Raw genomic sequence first — 10,027 nt, 5'->3', positions numbered from 1 at the left:
CTTGCATGCCTGATAATCTCTATGCTCTCCCAGACCCCCCCCCCCTCATGCCCCCAACAGACACACACACACACACACACAATCAGCATTAACTCAAGTCTACCTTTAATACCACTGCATCTCTTGTGCACCCACTTATCCCAAATACTGCACAAGGAGTAACTGCGCATACCCTTGTGACAAACTGCACACGGCTACTCCTCCTCTGCTTTGACAGTACTGCCACCAGCCCTAGATATCACTTGTTTTATCCACTCTCAAACCCCCTGTCCTAAGCAATCTCTACACATCCTAATTCCTTCCTCTGCTTCACTTTCATTCTCTGCAGTAAAGTCATAAGCATAAATCTCCCATGGGAGTCAATTTGTAAGTCACATATTCCAAACCAGAAAACTGACTAGAAGAGGCCACCCAGACTAGTCGTCCTGAAAGGAGGTGATAGTTATTTTGAGTGAAAATTGGCAATGGGTTTCCCAGTTGAGCACTAATACACTTGTCTATTAGGCTATTGGTGGACTGAATAATTATCCTTAATATCTGGGCCAAGTAGCTTACCTGCAGGCCCCTTAACTCCCTAGAGTTCATGTGCTTTTTTATTGTTGCAGCCAGATATTGACAATAAATTTAATACCTGCACAGAATCCGGTGAATATGCTTAGTATGTGTAGTTAAAGGTTAGTTGGTGTACAGTAATTTTGTCAAAGGAGCCAATGCTATTGAAATAATATTAGTAAAAGGGATTATTCCCCCAAGCTAGACCTGGAGAGATAATAAAGCCCTGCTGGGGTGACAGGAGAAGGCTACCTCTCCCAGCAAGGCAGGGCGTGAACTCTCGACCTCGCGGTCTCAGGTCATGTGCTTTACCACTGAGCCACCTTGCTCCCACAGTGTTATTGAAGCCTGGCTTGTAAATAGTCAGGTGGTATTAACTCTGCAGGCAGTTAAAAGCAGAATCACCGGTCTTGTTTTCTCATGAACTAATACTGTACTTTGCCCATAATAAAAACTGCATCTGAGTTTCAAAGTAACTTCTTGGTGTAAGTACTGTAGTTTTAATTTCTCTCCAAATGTAGCTGCTACTGAAAGTGAAGTATTTTACTATTCTTGCAGGAGGTGAGTGGCTTTTATCATCTGGCTGATCCAACAAGAAATCAGTTTCTCTTCTGCATACGTGTCACTTTTGTATCAAGATAATGGTATTGTGTTATTGTTGGTTGTGACCCAGCTCATCTGAACATTTGCCTGATGTACAGTAGGCTGAAGATGCCTTTTGCCTACAGTCCAATGTACTTATTTTGGAGGGTAAGGAGGCAGCTAAGGGATGTCTGTTTTGATACTGCACAGCAACTGTGTATACAAAAAGTCCTCATTCTTGTTGGTTGACTTGTGCATACTATAGTGGTTTTAATCTGATCTGGGAAATACTGTATCCCTAACCCCTAACTGCTATATTAATGGCAAAGTGTAGTCAGACTGAAGGATTGTCCAGTAACTGAACTCATTCCTACCTCATAAGCAAGGCTAACTGAATTCCATGCAGCCACAACCTACTACAGTATGACCTCACTACAACGGACTTCACTAGACCGGACTTCACTAGACCGGACTTTGCTTTTTTCGGGTTGAGGAGCCAACCAGAATTGTTTCTTATATATAGGGAAAACTCCGAAAAAGATGTGGTCTGGACTGCCGAACTTCAGGCCAGGGCAAGCCATATTATCCATGCGGTTTGTGAGTTCGTGTGTCGGTTGGTGATGAGCTGGCGACATCACTATAGTGCCCTCATGCTCTGGCTTCAGTCTGACCCACATCATTTCCCTGGAAGTATACAAAGTGAACATCTTTAGTTTGTTAGATTGTAATTAATAAGGTGCATAAAGTGTACATTGCAGTATTTGAAAAGTGTTTAAAATTAAGTTGTACCATTAAAGTACTTTCTTAATGCTAAAAAATTAGAAAAGGGGTCTGCATTAATATTAATATATATTCGAGACACCAGGTATTAATCACCCAGCAAGAGGTTTCTGTGTTCGTGCGCTGGTTGGTGGCAGGCTGGCTGCGTCACTGTTGTCCCTCCATGCTCTGCCTCAGTCAACCCACTCATTTCCCCGGAAGTCCCTGATAAACTGCTCGAGGGTGACGAGTGATAAGTGAAATGTACAAAATGAACATCTTTAGTTTGTAAGATCATAAAAAAAAAAATGGTGTATAAAGCACACAGGACAGTATTTGAAAAGTATTTCAAATTAAGTACACCACACGGCACTCAAAGTACAAGCTACATCTCCAATTCCCGTCCATGATTCAGCTCCCGCCAGTTAAGACAATCAGGAGGATGATTCACTGTTCCTCATGACCCTGAAGATAATGGGTAATGATTCTGAAGAATTTGCTTTGAAGGATCCTTCACCAGGTGCTGAATTATAATAAGCACTTGGCAAGGTGGGGGGGTAGAGTAGGCTGAGCCAAGTGAGTTGGGATGGTTATGTAAGATTTTTTATATTTTTTTATTACTTATGAGTTTGATTGTGTTCAAGCCTCGCTTAAATTTTACCGTGTTATGCAATAAATTGTTTACAGTGGCATTTGACAAAAGTTAAGAGGCAAGTGGGATACTGCCACGAGTTTGAAGGAACTGGTGTGGGTGAAGCAAGATTGTGGCCATAACGTTTTTCATGTGAGAAAATATCTTAGCTGGGTGAAGTCCACGTATCGCTTTTATCGGGGTTTCGCTTTTTTTTTTAAATGACTTGGGCCCCAATTAGTACGTTCTAGTGACGTTTTATATAATGTATTGTATTTAGGTTGTCTGAGTGACAAAGTTCCTTCAGATGAAAACAGACTAGTCCAGGAATTAGGTGAAAGAATGGCATTCAGTCTTACCTCAAGATTTGTCAGACTAAGACATTAGCATAAATATGAAGAAAGTATAATTTTAGAACTCGTGACTTGAAACGAGGACCGCCTGTATGTGCACTGCTCAAGATAATTTTCATAAATTGATTTGTTAAACATTGTTTGAATAACTTGTTATAAAGTGATATACCATTTTTTGCCTTAAGATTTGACTGGATGTTTTCACATTTGGCTAGTGAATGATATATTTAAATTTAAGTGAAATGGGTAATATTAAAAGTACAATACATGAAGACTTAATTATACTGGTATGGAGGAAAATAGTGAACCCTCTGTATAAAGATTAATGTATAAAACAGACTATATTTTAAAGGGAAACCTTCAAACACTTATTTCTAAAAGATGATTACTATAGAATATACGCTGCTCTGCATCAATTTTTCTAGTAACATTCCCTCGGTTAGACTGACTAGTGTGTGGCCTGCAGTCTGTCCTGCACCAATGAACTCTATTTACTATTAAATATATATGAACAATGGGTAAATGTTTCTTGGTGCACTACATGACATCTGTGAATTTTGCTTCCTAAGGAAACAAATATAAGCACAATGTTAACTTCTATATAATACAAATTTATAGGTGTAATGGACTTTTGGCACTCTTCCATCAAATATTTTAATTAAGGTCTCTTCTTACACACTGTATCTTAAAGGCACAAGAACAATGGAAAAATAAAGTGGTTCGTGAAGTCTGAATGCTAAAAGATAAACTGAGGCTGTGTATAATAATCAACTAAAGCATGGTCATTAGTATAATTTTGTAAGATGGGGAAATTTCAGATTTTAATTAGAATTTAGTCTCTAAGGTAATGCATGGCACATCACAGCTGTTTGGTAATGCATACAGGTAGTATTATACATTCAGTGAGCAAAGGTGGTACTATATGGAAGTCCTCTTATTGATGGATTTGAAGTTTTTATTCAACAACTTTGTCATATTTTATGACTTGGTAACATTTCGTAGTATCTTTCAGAATATTTACAACTGGGACCTTGACACCTTTGCAGTCACCTTAAAATACAACCTTTGTATCAATGAATCCAGTTAGGAGTGTCATGGGGCATGGTTGGGTACTTTCATAAAGGCAGTAAAACCAATCTAGGGGAAAGCCATGAATCTGACTATTCACCTTACTCTAGACATTCAGAAGTGGAGATATAAAAAACATTGAGGAAATCCCCCCCCCCCAAAAAAAAAGTGCAAGATATATGGATTTTGTTAATCTTCAAAGGTCAAATACATGTGTACTTTACACGTAAACAGCATATACATAATTCAGTTGTACAGAAATGTTAACTTTTACTGAAAAGCATTGTGGCAAAGTTGTCAAAGCCAGACAACTTATGTACATGGCACGCAAGCAGTGTCCAGTAATACAAAATTGTTGCTATCTATCTATTGCCTATTGCCAGATGCCTTAATCCTGAAAGGGGTGGCCACAAACAAATCGCCTCCACGTCACCCTGTCCTCAGCCATTTCACTGCCCTGCTCCCAGCTCACAACCCCCTCTCTCATATACCTCTCCACTCCATCCCTCCATCTCATCCTTGGAAACCCCCTCTCTCTCCCCCCTCCACTTCACTCACATACACTCCTCTCATTAGTCTCTCGTTCCATATGGCCAAACCACCTCAATGTGTTTCTCCTAACGCTTCCTATCACATCCACACTGCTCCTTCATTTCCTCATTTGTCAGTCTGTCTCTCCATGTTACTCCACAGACTCCTCTCAAATAACTCATTTCCTCTGCTCTCACTCTTGACTTCTGTTCCTCCGACAAGGTCCAAGCTTCGTTTCCATACGTTAGAGCTGGTATCACAATACTGTCATGTAGTAACTTTTTCATTTCCATGCTCACTTTCCTGTCTCTTATCACTGCTTTCAAGGAACCAGCAACTTTTGTCCCCTGCTGTACCCTTTCAAGCACTTCACCCTTTCAACCACTTCACCCTTTCAACTTACATCTTTACTCATCACATTCCCCAAGTACTTAAACAAACTCACATTTTCCATTTCGTCCTCATCCAACCTCACAGTACATTCACTGACTTCTCTCGAAGACCATAACTTTACTCTTCCCTACATTCACCTTCAGAATTTCATTTCTTACATACATTCACCAAGCCTTGCAGACCCCCTTCGTCTTCACCTAATAACAGTATCATCGGCAAACAACAGTACAGGGAGTTTCCAAACACTGTCCTCTCTCATTAGGGCCACTCCAACATCCACTGCCCTACCTTGTACCTATTTTATAACCCCATCCATAAACAGATTGAACAACCATGGAGACATGACACATCCCTGTTTCAATCCAACCTTCAAATAGAAAAATTCACTCAGTGCACTATCCACATGCATTGCAGCCTTAGCACTGTCATACATACTCTTCATGGCATTCAACAACTTCCCATCTTTTTTTTTTTTTTTTATGCGAGGAAGAAGGAACCAAAGGCCATGAGCCCGCAATAAGAGTTCCCTCCAAGAGAAAAACAAAATACAAAAGAGAGCCAAATTCAAGGTCCATTCATTTCTACTCCATATACTCTCAATATTTTGCACAATCCTTGTCTATTCACCCTGTCATATCTGTCCATCTATTGCCAGATGCCTTAATCCCATATGGGGTGGCCAAAAACAAATCACCTCCATGTTGCCCTGTCCCCCCGTCATTTCATTGCCCTGCTCCCAGCTCACACCCCACTCCTTCATAAACCTCTCCACTCCATCCCTCCATCTCATCCTCGGCCTCCCACTCCCTCTCCCCCCCTGCACCTCACTCACGTACACCCTCCTCGTCAGTCTCTCACTCTCCATCCTCTCCACATGGCCAAACCACCTCAGTGTTTCTCCTAATGCTTCCTATCACATCCACATCACAGCAGTCCTTCACTTCCTCATTTGTCAGTCTGTCTCTCCACGTGACTCCACATGCTCCTCTCAAACAACTCATTTCCACTGCTGTCACTTTTGACTTCTGTCCCTCCAACATGGTCCAAGCTTCACTTCCATACGTTAGAGTTGGTATCACAATACTGTCATGTAGTAACTTTTCACTTCCATGCTCACTTCCCTGTTTCTTATCACTGCTTTCAAGGAGCCAGCAACCTTTCTTCCTTGTTGTACCCTTTCAAGCACTTCACCCTCCAAACTTCCATCCTTACTTATCACACTACCCAAATACTTAAATGCACTCTCAATTTCCATTTCCTCCTCATCCAACCTCACTGTACATTCACTGACTTCACTTCTCTCGAAGACCATAACTTTATTCTTCCCTACATTCACTTTTAGAATTCGTTTCTTACACACACTCCCAAACTCATCCACCAAGCCTTGCAGCTCCCCTTTGTCTTCACCAAACAACAGAGTATCATCTGCAAACAACAGTACAAGGTGTTTCCAAACACTGTCCTCTCTCATTAGGGCCACTCCAACATCCACTGCCCTACCTTGTACCTATTTTATAACCCCATCCATAAACAGATTGAACAACTATGGAGACATGACACATCCCTGTTTCAATCCAACTTTCAAGTAGAAAAATTCACTCAGTTAACTATCAACATGCACTGCAGCCTTAGCACCCTCATACATACTCTTCACAGCATTCAACAACTTCCCATCTACTCCATATATTCTTAATACTTTCCACAATCCTTGCCTATCCACCCTGCCATATGCTTTCTCCAAATCCACGAAGGCTGCATACATCTTCTTTTCTAGAAATTTTTCCACTAAAGATCTAAGAATGAATATTTGATCTACACAATCTCTTCCCTTCTGAAAACCTCCCTGTTCTTCTCCAACTAATTCCTCTGTTATTTCCCTAACTCTCCCAATAAGTATCCTACCATATACTTTTCCTGTTACACTAAGAAGACAAATGCCTCTATAATTACCACACACTTCTTTTCCCCCTTTTCCTTTGTACAAGGAAATAATTATACATGACTTCCAATCTTCCACGACTGTGCCTTCCTCCCAGGCCAATCTGCACATCTTCCACATCCATTCTACTACTATCCCCCATGCTACAGCATTTCACCACACACTCCCTCAATTCCTGGGGCTTTGCCCATTTTGACTTTCTTCATTGCTTCCACAACTTCCATCCTACTGATTTCTGCCTCTCTTCTCACATCCCTCCTTCTCCCAGCCACTTATACTCGCATTACTCTCATTCTCATGTTCAACAATTCCTTAAAGTGTTCTCTCCATCTGCTCACTGTTTCTCCTTCTTCACTAGTAATCTACCATTTTCACCCTGCACTCCCCAGCTAACTTCACTGCCACCCTGTCTAACTCTCTTTACCTCTTCCAGAACATTTTCTTACATTCCCTCCACTTTACACTCAAATTCCTTCCAAATTCCTTAGCCACTCTCTTCTTACTCTCTCTTACAGTAAAAGTCCAATATTTCGGCATCCAATTCCCCGGCAAATCTGACATTTCGGCAGTTTTGAGAAATAGTCCCATTTACGAAAATCTCCGATCGTTCGGCAGATTCTCCGATTTTTTTCGTCAGTCTTGAAATTCTCCATGAGGCTCGCCAGCTAGCTACCCGCCTTTACCCGCCTTAGTGAGTGAGATAGTGAGTGATGGAACGAGTCTACCACTGCCATGAAGCTCAGAGGCTAGCTCTTTCTCCTATAGCATAAAGAGAGGACAAACATGTAGTGAGTCTAGCATGGGAAAGAGAATCTGTTTCGCCATTCTTCCGAGTTGTTGCCGTGCTGCTGCCGACTTCTCTTGATTCTTCTGTGTGCTTTGTGAACTTCGTACCGAAATACCTCTGAAATTACTATTCGAGTGTGCTGTAAGCACCGTAACATCAGACAGGAGCTTTGTAACACCTGAGTGGACCAGCCGTGTGTTGTGAACAGTATAAACATCTGCGTGCTTTGAAAATGGCCTCCACGTGTGGAAAGTTAACTGGTGTTAGCAAGAAGCGTACACATAAGATGTTGACTATTGCTCGGAAAACTGAGCTGTTGAAAAAATTAGAGGCTGGCATGAGTAGGAAACAGATTATGGATGAGTTTAACGTAAGCTCCTCTACCATCTATGATATAAAGAAACAGAAAAATGATCTATTTAAATTTGTTTCTCAGGCCTCCGGTACGACCCAGAGGAAAGCAATGAAAAAAGCAAAGTTGAGTGAGCTGGATGAAGTGCTGCATAGGTGGTTTGTGGCTCAGCATTCTGAAGGGAAGCCTATTTCGGGGCCTCTCATCATAGAAAAAGCCAAAATGTTCTATGCTGAGATGAAAATAACAGAACCAACAGCAGTCTCTGAACCTCAAGCTCTACTGCCGCAGCAACAGGGAGAAGAGTCCTTAGAGCCTGTTGCAGGACCCTCTACTGCTGGGGACTTTTTCCACCAGTAGCAGACTCCAATCAACCCCTTCTATTGTACATATGTAAATAAGGAACCTACTATAAGTTTAGGTAAGTGCATGTGAACTTGTAGGCCTACTGTACCATTACATTTATATACAGTATGTTCACTAATTTCTTTATTTTTCATATTCATGTATAGTACTGTATTCATTACAGTATTGTACAGTATCAAACAGTATACAGTACTCTCTCCAAACACATTTGTAATGATATGAGTAATGATGATAGTGTTCACCAAAACATATAAGGTACTGAGTGGGTAGGGTTTTCGATAATTCGGCAATTTTGATATTTCGGCACTTGCCTGGTCCCACAGATGCCGAAAAATCGGACTTCTACTGTACTAATCTTTTCACTTCTCTCTTCCTCTCTACATATAACTCTTTCTTCTGTCTCTCAACTTCTTGCATACCCCTATTTCTCATCCAGTCATTATATGCTTTCTCTTTTTGTGCCACAGCTTGTCTCACCTCTTCATTCTACCATGCAGTTCCTTGCACTCCCTTTCGTCTTCTCTTCACCCCACACACCACCTCACATGCTGCACAGATTTCTTCTGTAAATATCTTGCACACAAGTTCCACGTCCCTCATCTGCTCCAATCCATATTTACCCAATCGCTCCTCCACTTCTCTCTTATATTCTGCCTCTTTCTCATCCTCTTGTAACGTTTCCACTCTCCTTGCATATACACCTCTTTCTTTGGAAAACTCCCGTGATTCTGGTTCTTTTAAATGTTTCCTTGTCTCCATTGCACTCCCAACTCCCCCCAGCACTCGGCTATGGTTAAAGTGTCATACTGTGCTGCCGTTTTGCTTTGTCTAATATGGCTGATTCACTAACTAAGCATTCGTTAAGTACATAATTTTCAATGGAACAGCTTACTTCTTTAAAGCATGCTAAAACACACACATCACAAGGCCTGAAGGTAATCTCCTTTTACTAATTGCACATGACTGATTCAAATACTGTATACGTAAACAGAGCACACTACTGTATTTTAGTCCCCAAGCTGAGATTCTCTGAAAGCCTGATTATTCTTTCTTTACAGGTATATATATGCACTTGATTGAGTAAGAAAAAAGATTCCTATAAATAGCAATATTAATAACTTAGTATCAGGTACAATTTTACAGGTCTTTAAAACCCCGCCAAAATATTTAATTGAGGCAGGGCAACGTTAGACCACCTGATGGCAGACCTCTGAAACAAGGTTTGGTGAAGCCTCTAATTCCTGGGGCTTTCCCCGTTTTAATTTTCTTCATTGCTTCCACAACTTCCATCCTACTGATTTCGTCCTCCCTTCTCACATCCCTTCGTCTCCCAGCCTTTCCCCGGCCACTTATATTCGCATTACTGTACTTTCATTCTCTATGTTCAACAATTCGTTAAAGTGTTCTTTCCATCTACAGTAGAAGTCCTATTTTTCGGCATCTATGGGACCAGGCAAGTGCCGAAAAATCAAAATTTGCCAAATTATCAAAAACCCTACCCACTCAGTACCTTATATGTTTCGGTGAACACTATCATCATTACTCATATCATTACAAATGTGTTTGGAGAGAGTACTGTATACTGTTTGATACTGTACAATACTGTAATGAATACAGGACTATACATGAATATGAAAAATAAAGAAATTAGTGAACATACTGTATATAAATGTAATGGTACAGTAGGCCTACAAGTTCACATGCACTTACCTAA

Source organism: Coenobita brevimanus, chromosome 49 (genome assembly GCF_032717465.1).
Source record: "Coenobita brevimanus isolate Jiangsu-jjx chromosome 49, ASM3271746v2, whole genome shotgun sequence".
In the NCBI taxonomy this organism is placed as follows: domain Eukaryota; kingdom Metazoa; phylum Arthropoda; class Malacostraca; order Decapoda; family Coenobitidae; genus Coenobita; species Coenobita brevimanus.
This window is presented reverse-complemented; position numbering follows the sequence as displayed.